Here is a 12956-nt window from a genome sequence, read left to right as displayed (position 1 = left end):
TCAGCCTGGGCCCTTGCCGCACGCTGCCGCCCCAGGGCACGGCTGCCAGAGGGCAGCAGCAGTAATGCCCAGCCCAGGCGGGGCTCCACGGCGCCCCAGGGCACGGCTGGCGCTGCCGGGGCAGCAGGTGGGGCTGGGGCCAAGCTGCGGCGGGCCGGGGAGGGGAGGGGCAGCCCGGCCTCGGGACTCACCCATGAACCCGACGGCCGCCTCTCGCAGGGGCTCCTGTTGGCTCTCCACGTAGCGCAGGGCCCGGCGCAGGTGCTTGGCCACTCGGCTCCTGTCCTCTGCCAGCTGCAGAGAGCGGCAGGAAGGAAGGGTTGGTGCGGGCTCAGCCCCTAGGCCGGGCGCTGCCTGCGCCCAGCGCCGGCCTCCCCTGCCTGCACAGCCCTGAGGCGTGGCCAGCAGCCGCTGGCCAAGGGCTCCCGAGGGGAGGGGGCGGAGGGCCGGCTGCTGCCGGGGAGCCCTGGTGCCGGCCCGCCCCGCAGCCCCGCCGGGCCGGGGCTCCATGGGCACCTGGCTCGGGCCCATGGGAGCCTGGAGAAGAGCCCGCGGGGCCTCTGGCTGCAGCAGCGGGCAGGGGCACAGTTGCCAGCCCTGCACACTGAGCACCACCCTCAGGGGCCTTCTCCAGCCTGAGGCTGGGGCATGCAGGCCCTCCTTACCAGGAGCTCAGTGAACTTCAAGAGTTTCTGTTTCTTCACAGTTTTTTCAAGATCTTTCCTTTTCAGGAACTTGACTGCACAAAGCAGCGTCTCCCGAGAAGTCTGGAGAGCAGCAGAGATGCGGACATGGCCCCACAGCCCAGGGCACAGGAGCCGCAGCCTGGAGGAGGCTGCGGTCCAGCAGGTGCAGGGCAGGAAGCAGCCGAGCCCCCTGCCAGGGGGACAGCAGCAGCCCACGAGTCCTCACCTGTGCCACACGCAGATTCTCATCATGGCAGTGGAAGAGCAGTGGGAGCAGGCTCTGCCACACTTGTGTCATCAGGGGCTTTTTTCCTTCTTCTTCTACAGCAGAAATCAAGGTGTGAAAGACAATCATGGAGAGCTGCTGCACCTGGCTATCACCCTGTAGAACAGGAAGGCAGCAAGAGCTCAGCATCAGCTGGTTCTGGCCCACATTGGCACAGGTCTGCATCTGCACAGGGCCCCAAGTGTCCAGGCAGCAGCCAGTGGCTGTGGCTGGGGGCACAGAGCCTTACGTGGTCAATGAGTGGCAGGAACACCTTAGCCAAATGCAGGGCAATGGGACTGGGTATGCGGGCACCATTATCCAGGAACAGATAACCCAGTAGCATGGTGGTCATCCTGACCCGCAGGAGCTCCACGAGCCTTTCGGTCAGGCTCCACATTCTTTCGGCCTGTGTGGAACACGACTTTGTGAAAGGCCACCCTGCTGCCGCAGGGCCCAGAGGCCAAAGGCCTGTCCTGAAGCACTGGGGCAGCTGAAGCGGGAGGCAGGAGAGCTGGGAGCAGCTGCCACAGCGCCCGAAGGCCAGGCAAGGCCAAGCGACTGCGTTGCCCAGCCCCACACCGCCTGCACGGCTTCAGCCACTGCCCCCTTCTCACCAGTGGGGAATGGTCCCTGAGCGGGAGGAGGGCCCTGAGCAGCTGGCTGCCAATGTCTGCGCGGTCCCTCTGCAGGTGCCATGACAAGACAAGATCCATGATGCTGTCCCTGCATTCCCTCAAGTCCAGGCACTCGAGGACCTGCAAGGCACAGGGCAGTGACGGGGGAGCCGGCCGGCAGGAGCCTGGAGCCGCACGGGGCTGGGCCCAGGCAGCAGCGCAGGGCACGGGCACCGTCCCAGGCGGCTGCGGCGACGAGAGGGCAGAGAGCTGGGAGGCAGCTCAGCCAGGCAGCGCTGGCCATCAGGCTCACCTCCACAAGGAATGCCAGGGCAGGGAAATCCCAGTATGGCATCTCTATGCTGAGCATCTCAAGGAGGCAGCATAAGATCCTTTTACACAAGGGCCTGGATGCATGGCACATCTCCCTGGAAGGTGGAAAGTGTCACTAAGACCTTGAGCCGGGGGGGGAAGCCTCTCCCAGCACTGACTCACATGGTTCTTGTCCTTCCCCACCACCCACTGCCAGGGGACCTGGGCCCTTTGAGATGTGGCCGCTCCTGGGCCACATCTGGCTCCCCCTTTTCCAGCCTTTTCCAGTCTGCTTGGCTGTCGCTCGTCCCTTTGACCCACAGCCATGAGGACTGTGTGGGACAGCCCGGGCACAGGGCACAAATGCCAGGAGCAATGGGGAGAAGGGGGTGTCTCACCTGGCTAGCAGAGCCACGGCAGAGTGATGGGTATCAACGCAGAGCAGCGTGTCCCAGCCACGCTTGCCTTCCATTGACACCACCACCTGCTCACACTGGAGAAGGCAGAGCAGGGACTTCAGGGTCTGCACTGCAAACCTGTGTGCACAGCAAAGCCCAGGTCACACTGGGAGCACTGGCTCCTTCGCAGGCCACGTGGCAGGGACAGGAGGAGTGGGATGGAGCACCTGTTGGGGCTGGTGACAAGGCCGTGCTCTTCCTGGCATTGCTTCCAGAAGGTATCAACCTCCTCTGGCATCTCTTCTGTGCTGAAGAACACTTGGAAGAGCAGATGCACAAACAGGTGGGGGAAATGCGGCGCCACTATACGTGGGACAGGGGCCTCCTGAAGGATCTTCCACATCACCACGGTTGCCTGCAAGGGACAAAGCCCCCCGAGACAGCACTCAGTGCCGAGGGGTCCGTGTGGCAGGGCCCAAGCTTAGCAGGGAGAGGCCCCGAGAGACCTTGGCAGGGGGAGCACGGAGCCTGGTGGGCCTGAAGCTGCCCCTGGGCACGGTTTCAGATCAGCGCCTGAGGCAGGGAGATGCAGTGGGGGAAGGAGGAAGGAGAGCTGCTGGAGAGGGAGCCTTGGGGCCAGCAAAGGCCAGTGTCAGAAACTCACAGCCAGGACAAAGACACCCGTTTTGTCCCTGTCAGAGGTGCACATGCTGTGCTCTGGCCAGCTCCCCAGCACATCCAGGAGTATCAGCTGCACTGGCTCTGCAGTCCTGAGCGAGCACATGATGGTCTTCCACATGGTCAAAGCAGCTCTGTAGGGTTAGAGCTCTGTCTCAGGGGGGGTCTCAGACACGGCACCATGGCCTGGGCATCCCTAGGGGCACGGCTGACCACGGGCTCTGCCTCTGTCCACTGGCCCTGGCCAGCAGCAGCCAGGCAGCCCAGCCCTGTGGAGACAGGGCCCTTAGGGGCAGCAAGGCAGCATGGCAGCAGGCTCGGGGGCTGACGTGCCAGGGCTGGGAAAAGGAGCAGCCAGAGGGCCCTGGAACTCTCTGTTGCTCAGACACCTGGGACAGGTGGTACAGGCTGATGGGCTGGGAAGGCCTGAGCCTTCTCGGCAGGTGGGCCCCATACCTGTCACAGGACGGGGCCACACGCAGGAGCGTCACGACTGCGTCACCCGGGTGTGCTGCGGTGAGATTCAGCAGGGCCTTGTCCAGCCTGTGCTCGGCAGAATCATTGGCCATGAGCCAGCGGTGAATGTACCTCACCATGGCGGGCACCTGGAGAAGGCACGGGGAGACTTGGAAAGCTGCCAGAGGGAACAATGTCCCCAGGGAAGTCCTTCCCTTCCCAGCGCACTGCCAGGGCCTCAAAGGCTCCCAGGGACCACCAGGCGTGGCTGGGGAAGGCACGGGACTCATGGCGGAATTGAAGCCTGGCCCCAGGCTGCTTACTTGTTCTGGCCTGGCAACACCCTTCTTCAGGAGCAAATCCAGCAGGGCGGCACTGGTCTCATGATTGAGGAGCTTTGAGTGTGCTCTGAGCCCAGTGCCCATGGTGCTGGTCTCTTCCTGCCAAATGCTCCTGATGAAGTCGCAAACAAGCTGTAGCAGAAGGGCAAGAAGCCGGGGATGTTGCACGGAATGCTGCACACAGGGGGCTGGGCTGAGCAGGGACAGTAGGCCCAGCCCAGGTGGGGATGGCTGCAGGTACCTGTGCTGTGCTGCGGAAGCGGCCACGTCTGCGCTCCTGCTGCTCTGTGTGCTCCAGGGCTGCATCTGGCAAAGAGCGAGCGCAGCCAGAGCTGAGGGGCTGCGGGAGAGGCCGGAGAACACAGCCCAGCCCTGCGCTCCCCAGGCAGAGAGAGCCCCGGGATGGCCCAGGGGATGGAGCACGGCCCCTGCGGGATGTCTGCCCGGCCCCTCTTCCGTCCTGTCCTTGGGCATTTCCCCAGGGGATGGGATGGGATGGAGCCAAGTTGGCTGCAGGCTCCAGTCCTGCAGCCCAGCTCTGCCACTCACCTTCCTGCGGTGGATGGAACGGCACCGCCTCTTCATTCTCCTGTGCTGGAGCAGCTCCAGGGCCTTCTTCCTCCTCCTCCTCCTCCTCCACAGTGGCCAGCTTGGGCACTCTCGAGGCTCTCTGGCGCCCCAGCACCGAACGCAGCCGGTGCCGCTCCTGCAGGGCCTCCTGCGCCTCACCTGCGGGCGGGACGCGGCGGTCAGCGCTCGGCCCGGGGCCAGCAACGGCCCCCGAGCGCCCCTCACCCGCCCTGGGCCGGCCATGCCCAGGCGTTCGCTTCCGGGAACGCGGCACGGGAGGCTCGAGGCTGGCGGCCGCGCTGCCGAGAGGCGGAGCTCGGGCCAGGGAAGCCGCAGCGGAGGCGGCGGGAGCGGCCGCGCCGCGTGTGTCCTCTGCGGGCCCCGGGAGGAGCCGGAGCCGGGGCCGGGGCCGGGGCCGGGGCCGGGACTGGACCCTGGGTCGGGACTGGACCCTGGGTCGGGGCCGGGGCCGGGCTCGGGCCAGGCGGAGCCGAAGGGCGGCGATGCCGCCCCCGCACCAGCCACTGATTCCCGCCCAGCAGCGCCACCGCCAGTACGGCCAGAGCCAAGCGGAGGCGAGACCGCGGCGGGACGGTCGGGGCCGGGCACGGGGCAGCCCCGCCCGGGGCCGGGGGCGGGCCGGGAGCATGGCCCGGCCCGGCAGGGGAGAGGGAGGCGGGGAGAGGAGAGGGACGCCGGGCAAGGGACCCCGAGAGAAGGGTGCCCGACAGCGGGAAAAGGAGAGAAAGAGAAAGAAAAAGAGAAATAGAAAGAGTGCTTAAAACTATCTCTTTGCTGCTGCTGTCGCCGCTGCTGCTGCCGCTGCTGCTGTCGCCGCTGCAACTGAAGCACCGGGGCCGTTCGTCCCCGTGTCCGTTCCCCGCTCGCCCCACGAGCCCCACGTTCGAGCCCCGCACGCCCCGGGGACAGCCCCTCCGTCTGCCCAAACACGGGAACTTTGCAGCCTTGAGCCCGGATGCAGAGCCCTGACTCCTGCGCACTGGCACAGCGATCCCCTCGCCTGCTGCTGTGCATTGTCCTTGCTGAGGGTCAAACACTGTCGGGCCACCTTCCCTTGGGGTAGGATTCCTACCTGACCCAAGCACTGCACTTACATCTCCAGTGTTGCTTTCCTGTAAAAACAGGGGAAGGAAAACATTGTGTGTGGCTCATGGTATTTTAGAGTGTCTAAAAATCACTAAGTCATCGATCCTAGAGGTGAGGTGCATCTGGAATTACTGGGATGCAACATGGAAAAGGAGAGCATAGAAACAAATAGAGGGAAATATCTTGGATTGTTTCTTTCATTTTTCATTTCACTTCTGTAAAGCTGTTTCAGTTTTCCAGGAATCTTCTCCTGTCTGCTCTTCCCAAGAATCTCTCATGGAGAACGAGGTCAAGCTTCTGTCACAAGATTTGCCACCAGGAAATTAGGCCACTGGTGCAGTTTTCATGATGACTGTTAGTGCTGGCTTAGGGCAAATTTGGAGAGGAAACCTCCTAAAGGGGTCTGTCTAGAAAGCAAGTTCAAGCAGCCCCTCCCCCTACTAGTTCAGGAAAATACTTCCCTGGAGAAAAGTGAAAAAAAACCAGTTTTTTTAACAAGTAAAGTATTCACAAGCATGAAAAATGAATAATATTAAATAAAACCTCTGACAGTGCTGAAGAGATGGCAAATTCAGGAAGTCCTTTTTGTGGGTTGCAGTTGGCTCACTCGGTCTCTTCTAAGTCCCTCTGGTTCTGGAATGCAGCGTCCCAGAACTCGGTGGGCCACAGGTGTGAGCTGCCGGTGTTTTTCTGGGTTTTGAGTCCAGAGCAGGTTTAAACAGTTCCAAGAAAAAGGAAAGTCACAGTCCAAAGAAACTTCTCTTCCTAAGCTAGCTAAAACCAAATTGCTAGACCTGGGCTGTGAAGGCATCGGGAAATTTCCAAATCTGGGCACTGGCGGTCCCAGCAAACACCAGAGCTGGATGGTGCTGGAGCCAGAACCTGCACATTTCCAAACTTTGGCTTTCTGTGCCAGCAAATCACTGGACTTGGGCTGTGCCAGCACCAGGAAGTTTTCAGATCTGGGCCCTGGCGCTGCCAGCAAACACCAGATCTGGGTGGTGTCGTTGCCAGCGACAGAAATCTGCTGGATTTGGGCTCTGCTGACACAGGGAAATTTCCAAATCTGGGTTCTGGTTACATGAAAAACAAGATGTGGGTGGAGCCAGACCCAGTAGCAGGAAGCTGCCACAGGTTTTGGATTTCTGTGCCAGCAAATTGCTGCCCTTGGGCTGTGCCAGAATAGGGAAATTTCCAGATCTGGGCACTGGCAGTGCCAGCAAACAGCCCATTTCAGGCTCCAGGCTCCAGGAAGGACTGGATCTGGATGCCTTCCTCTTTTCTTTCCTTCTTTCCTTCCTTCTTTCCTAGGGTCCTGCTGCCAGCAAACTCCAGATTGGGCGGTACTGGCAAGGGGAAATTGCCAGGTTTTAGCTTTCTTTGCCAGCAAATTGCTGGACATGGGTGGTGCCAGAAGAGGGAAATTGCCAGATGTGGGCACTGACAGTGCCAGCACACACCAGATCTGGGTGAGGAATGTGCCGGCACTGAGAAATTTCCAGATGCTAATTTTCTGTGCCAGCAAACTGCTGGAATTAGGCTGTGCAGGCATCTGAAACAGTCCTGATCTGGGTACTGGCGGTGTCAGCAAACCTGAGATTGAGTTGCAGTAGGTACCAGGTCTTTGCTTGGTTTTGACTTTCTTTGCCAGCAAATTGCTGCACTTGGACTGTACCAGAATAGGGAAATATCAAGATTTGGGAATTGGCAGTGCCAGCAAACACCACATTTCAGGAAGGATTGGATCTGGACCCATTCCCTCCCTGCCTCCCACCCTCAACAAGGTGCCAGAGGGGCTGGAGAGCAGCCAGGCAGAAAGGGACCTGCAGGGACTGATGGACAGCAGGCTGGACATGAGCCAGCAGTGTGCCCAGGTGGGCAAGAAGGCCAATGGCTCCTGGCCTGGCTCAGGAATGGTGTGGCCAGCAGGAGCAGGGCAGGGATTCTTCCCCTGTGCTCAGCACTGCTTGGGCAGCACCTTGAGTGCTGTTTGCAGTTCTGGTGCCCCCAATTAAGGAGGACATGGAGGGGCTGGAGCGTGTCCAGAGAAAGGCAACAAGGCTGGGGATGGGTCAGGAGCACAAGTCCTGTGAGGAGCAGCTGAGGGAGCTGGGGTTGTTTATCCTGGAGGAGAGGAGGCTCAGGGGAGACAAGGCGGTGTCAGGGCACAGGTTGGACTTGATGATCTCCATGGCCTGTTCCACCCTTGCTGATTCTGGGATTCCATGAAAGCACCCTTGGAGCAGTCGCAGGATGAGCCCTGGGCCTCCTCTTCAGAAGCTTCAGCAGCCCAGGTCCCTCAGCTTCTCCTGCCAGCCCCAAAGCCCATCCTGTCAGTCCTGCAGAGCCTCTGCAGCTCCTCCTCACTGCCCAGAACAGGGAGCCCCAGAGGCAGACACAGCAGCCCAGATGTGCCCCCCTGGCCTGGGGTGCCTCTGGCAAGGGAGCACCACCAGGCACTGCAGGAGCCTGCAGACAATTGATCTGAAGGTCAAAGCTCCTTAGCTCCTTCTGAAAGAGCAGGAACAGTTCCTCATTTGAGTGTGGTGGAATGCTGGGCACCACAGCTCCAGGTGAGGACTGGACACAAGTTTGCTCCTACTGAGTGCTGTGATGGGTTCTGCAGGAGCTCTGGGCTCCTGTGCTTGCCAGGCACAATGAGGAGAGAAGGAGCCAAGTGCACTGATGTAGGAAATGGATTTGTAGAAAGCTTTTAGGGCCTAATAGAAGGCCCACAAAGTATGCATCTGTATATAACCCTTGAGACAGGAAACGCTAACTTAAAAATGCCATGGAATAGGACAGATATTGTTGAGAGAGAAATGGAGCTGGAAAAAAGTTTCAAAATATGGCCTTGCAAATAAGACTTTGGAAAAACAGAGCTATGAAAGATGCATTGTAGTGGGACACACAAGAGGTAGTTTTAAATAATTGGCTTTAAGGCATCTACAACATGGCATGGCAAAAAGCTCATAGACCAAGAAATACTGTAATTAGGAAATAGTTGGCTTCTTAACTTTGATGGCGTGAATTATAACATCTGTATTGTCTCACCCTTCTCATGAGACTGAAAATGGAAGAAAAGTTATTAAAACACCTCTCAGTTGCCCCATCTCTAGGTCAAGAAAAGAGTATTATCCAACACACTGACACACCTTTGGCCTGAGCATAACCCAGCCTGGACCAAACACACTGAAAGGTTTCCCCTGTGGCCCATGTCTCGAAACATCAGGTCTGCTGTTTGACAACTCAGGTTGGTTTGGTGTCAAGGAGTTCCCTCAGAAATACTGGGTTTGTCTTCCTCTGTGCCTTCCCCTCAGCAGCCTTGGGGATGCTCCTGTGTGAAGCCATCTGTCTCCCACAGTTTGAGACAACTTCAAAGAGGATATTGTGCAATAAGTCATCTCCTCTAAAGTGTTCCAACAATCCCTTTCCAGCAATAGGAAATTATTACTAATAGATGACAGTAGAAAACCCCCAACAGTTTATTACCAAACAGAATCCCCCAATGACACGCGTTACAAGAAAGTGCCGGGCTCTCTTGGGAAGAACAGGAGCTGTCACGGAGCAGTTCCAGCAGCTGATGGAAGCTCGGGGGCTCGTCCAGCGTCGGCTTTCTCCCATGGCAGAGCTCCATGGAGCAGGCAGGGCAGTGAAGCAGCTGGGCTGGAGCCCCTCGCTGCCTTTTCTCCCCGGCGTGGCTCAGCTCACAGACTCTCGGGCTGGGAGCGGGGCCGCTCCGCTCCTGCCGGCACCGTGTCCCTGGGCTTGGACAAACAGTTTCCTGCCAGGAGAGCCCTGCACACTGCTCCACAGATCTTTCATAAAGGCCCAAACCAACTCCAAACACTCTGTCTGCTGCAGCTTTTCACAAAGGGCTGCAGCAATCCAGGACAGCTGCAAGTGAGTGTTGGAAGGCTCTTGTCTTGTTCCTGACAGCAGAATTCTTTATGATCTTGTGCAATTTTATTCAGATGTAACATGGGAGCTGAGGTTTTTTTGTTAAAATATTTCATGATGAGTATGAAGCCTTGAGAGTATGAGGTGCAAGACTGATGTGTGAAAGCATGAGCATATCCTCCAAAGTGGCCAGTTAAATTGCCCATTTTATTACTCTTGTATTTACTCCACACTAATAAGGAAAATCAAGCTTTGCTTGGAGGCAAAACAGGCATGGGATACACTACAGTCCCTCGCAGGCTCACCAGGCCTGGCAGTGGCACAGCAGGCAGTCTGCTTCATTGTGAACCACTACAGAGCTGCATCCCAATCTGGTTTAAGTAGTGTGGTATTATTAAGAGCTCCTTTTCTGCATGAGACACCAAAAGGAGATCCCAAATGATCTTCATGCAAGCATGCAGTAAAGAACTGCTCCTGCTATCCTAACAAAGCATTTGCTTTGGCAATTACACTCTTCCCATTCATCTTTTTATGCAGGCACTTTAGATTTTCCCCTACACCCTTGCAAGGCTGGCAGTGGCTGTTTCCCATTTCCTGTTCTTCCCTAGAGATGGTGCAGTGGCTGCTTTGAAACAAAAAAGCCCTGGGATCTGGACAGCTTGAAGGAGCATGAAATGCTAATTATGTGCTCATATTGGTAACACCCAGGTCTGCACTGCCCAGTCCTCTGAAGCAGCAGCAGCAGCAGGACCATGCATCATTCCTGTTGGTGGATGTTCATGCTTCTGGTGTGCAAGAGCAATGACTTTGAGGAGGGACAAAAATGCCCCTCTTCAAACAGTGGCTGTGCAAGGAGATGTGATGTTTCACAGCCTTTTCTAGAATATTGCAGAAAGATCTAAGGTAATATTGTGGCATGGAGTAGGTCACTAAATTTGTCTCCAGAGGAATCCCCAGAGGGCACATTCACTCTGCTGCTGATGACAACCCCATAAGCTCACGGACCAGTTTTCCTTGCAATGTGCCACCCTGCCTGGGCTTTACTAGGCCGGGACTAGGCCCAGAGCTAAGCAGACACATGCAGCCAGGTGACATTGTGTGACAACAGAAGCTGGCAACCATGAGGACTTGGCTCTCAAAAGGTTACAGTTTGCACTGGGCCCAGAAGTGTTTTTCCCTAAGGCAAAGCAAATTGAAATGTGAAGTTTAAAAGTTTCAAATGACTATGAAAGGAAACTGCAGAATAATTTCTGGAAGTGCATCATTGTCAATGATCATGCAGCCCACCAATAGCTGGAGCTGAATCCAGAATTGCTTCTTCCAGCTGTGCAGGAATTCATTCCACTGGCAAGCACTGGTCCGTGGGAACAAATGATCCCCTAGCTCTGGGCTGAATGGCACCCAGGCTGCAGTGCAGATTGGAGGAACCCTTGTCACTTGTTATTGGCCTCCCAGTGCACTCATCCTTCTGCAAACAAGGTGCAAACAACACAGCTGCACTGCTGTCCCCAGTAATATACATACAGGTGGCTTTTCCAAAGCAGTGCATCTTTTCCCAGTGAAATACATGACCTCTTCTTACCTATGGAATTGTGATTGAAGACACCTGTGAGCCAGATCTGTGGGAGATTGCAAAGGAGCAAAGCTTTGGGATTTGGGCACACTTCTCTTGGTTGCTTTGCTCAGGCCTTTGGTGAGCACAGAACACACCTTTGACTATACAGGAACTTTTGGATCCATTGTCTCTCAAACAGGTCAACAGGTGACTCTGTTGTAATGCCAAGTAACAAAGAGCAGCACAAATGACACAAAGAAAACATGGCCAAAGAGGAGGAGGAGAGGCCCAATGCGGAAAGGATGTGGTGAGACGCTGGCACATTGAGTGAGCTGCACTCCCATAATCTCTAGGCTAGCAGGTCCTGGTCTCACATTCTCCTTTTGTTTTTTTCAATTTTGTTTATTTATTTACTTTTTTTCATCATCAAAAAAAAAAAAATAGAATTAAAAATATGTCATCAAAACTTAAAGACAGAATCAAAACACGTTAATTCAAAACTGTATCTAAAGATCAGAACATATGTACAGCTCTAACTGTGAAGCTGTTATGTTTGCCCAATTATCCCATCATAAAAAAACCCCAAACAATATTAAAAGTAGTTGATATTTGAATAGTTAAAATAAAAAAATATATAAAATTGGATACAATATAGTTTGATTAAAATAAGGGATAATTTGGTTCAAATAATAGCACATAAGCAAAAACAACTGTGGGGTACAGAGTGCGGGGTTCAATGACCCTTGCCACTTCACGTACAAGCTTGCCAAGTGAAAGTCACCCCTTATATGCTATGTGTCAATTCCATCTCCTCCCATTTTTGGTTCGTCATATCTCTATCTCCGCCTTCATTACCACCTTTACCATGCATGTGCCACCACTCGGTTTGGTGGTCGCACAAGTCTTTGGAGGTCGTCACTGATGAAGGCTCTGTAGTCTTCTTCATTGTCCTTTAATTCACCTTTGGGTTACACATGCGCACCAAGCCAGTACAATGTAAGCCAAGACTAACGTATCACTGCATCTACATATCAAGGCAATAAATCCCTTATAATTAGCATTTTCTGGGATCCAACCCGGTTCTTGGTCATTTTTAGCAACTGTATCTTCAGCTTCTTTCCTGTGGTCCTTGAGAACATCTGCTGGGAAGGGCGGGTGGAGCCCCTCCTCTCCCTCTCTTCTTTGGCATTAAAACTTTAAACTATTTTATTATTCTCAAATATTAATTACTGTATCAATATTGATTCCTGTTTCAATATTTATCAGCACAAATCATACCTATTTATCACAGACTGATGTCACTGGCAAAATTCCCTCTTTTCCAAAGGTTTTCATTTGCTTTGGCTGTACTTTGTACGGCTGCAGGTCACATTTCCTTTGGCTTAAGGAAGTATCTTGGCAGTTACTCTTGGTAATATATCTTGCTAATTCTGCCCTTGGAGGAATTACTCAGTTCTGCAGTCCTTATTACACGCCCTGTTCTAAAAGACTTTTATATTGTTTTCCCTCTGTCTGTGTTTTCACACTTGTTCAACAAGGTTTTCTTTCTAAGAATATTAATCTCAATATCCCAAAGGATTAAAAAATGCTTAGGTATTTTTCCCTAAGTATTTACTGAAGAAAAATAATAATAATTAAAAAAAAACCTGTATGCGTGCTGGATGTAAAATACAAACAGAAATAAACTTGAGAGTTCTCCCAAAAACCTTAAGAAAAAACCCCATGCATTCTATAAAACCTGAAGTATTCATCTACAGTATACAAAAATGGGCATGTTCTAGAAGAGAAAATTTGTGCAATGGTTCTGCACAGAATTCTATGCTTTCAAGCTTTTTGCCCTTCAGGGGCAGTGCCATTCTCTGAACTGTAATGCTCTGAGCATGTTCTGCTCACCATGGCAGCTTTCTGCTCTGCCCTGGTACAGATCATCCTCCCAGCAAAGGGGGAGTGCAGCCACCACAACTCGCAGCACCTTCCCACACAGCAAGAAAACCTGAAGGAGAGAGATGGCTTTCACCAGCTGCTGCGGGTTCTAATAGTGCCACCTCTCAGCTGCTGAAAGCCTGAATTT

General features: G+C 54.6%; 1 protein-coding gene across 1 annotated transcript in view; it reads left to right on the top strand.

Annotated features, from left to right (window-relative positions):
* LOC128943450 (serine/threonine-protein kinase pim-1-like) overlaps positions 1-12956 on the top strand; it is a gene marked incomplete at its 3' end in the record, with an annotated part of 171675 nt that overhangs the window by 29623 nt on the left and 129096 nt on the right. The window lies entirely within an intron of this gene.

This window comes from Melozone crissalis, unplaced genomic scaffold (genome assembly GCF_028551555.1).
Source record: "Melozone crissalis strain CALT ecotype California unplaced genomic scaffold, PUWL_Pcris_2 ptg000046l_1, whole genome shotgun sequence".
Taxonomy (NCBI): Eukaryota; Metazoa; Chordata; class Aves; order Passeriformes; family Passerellidae; genus Melozone; species Melozone crissalis.
This window is presented reverse-complemented; position numbering and strand designations above follow the sequence as displayed.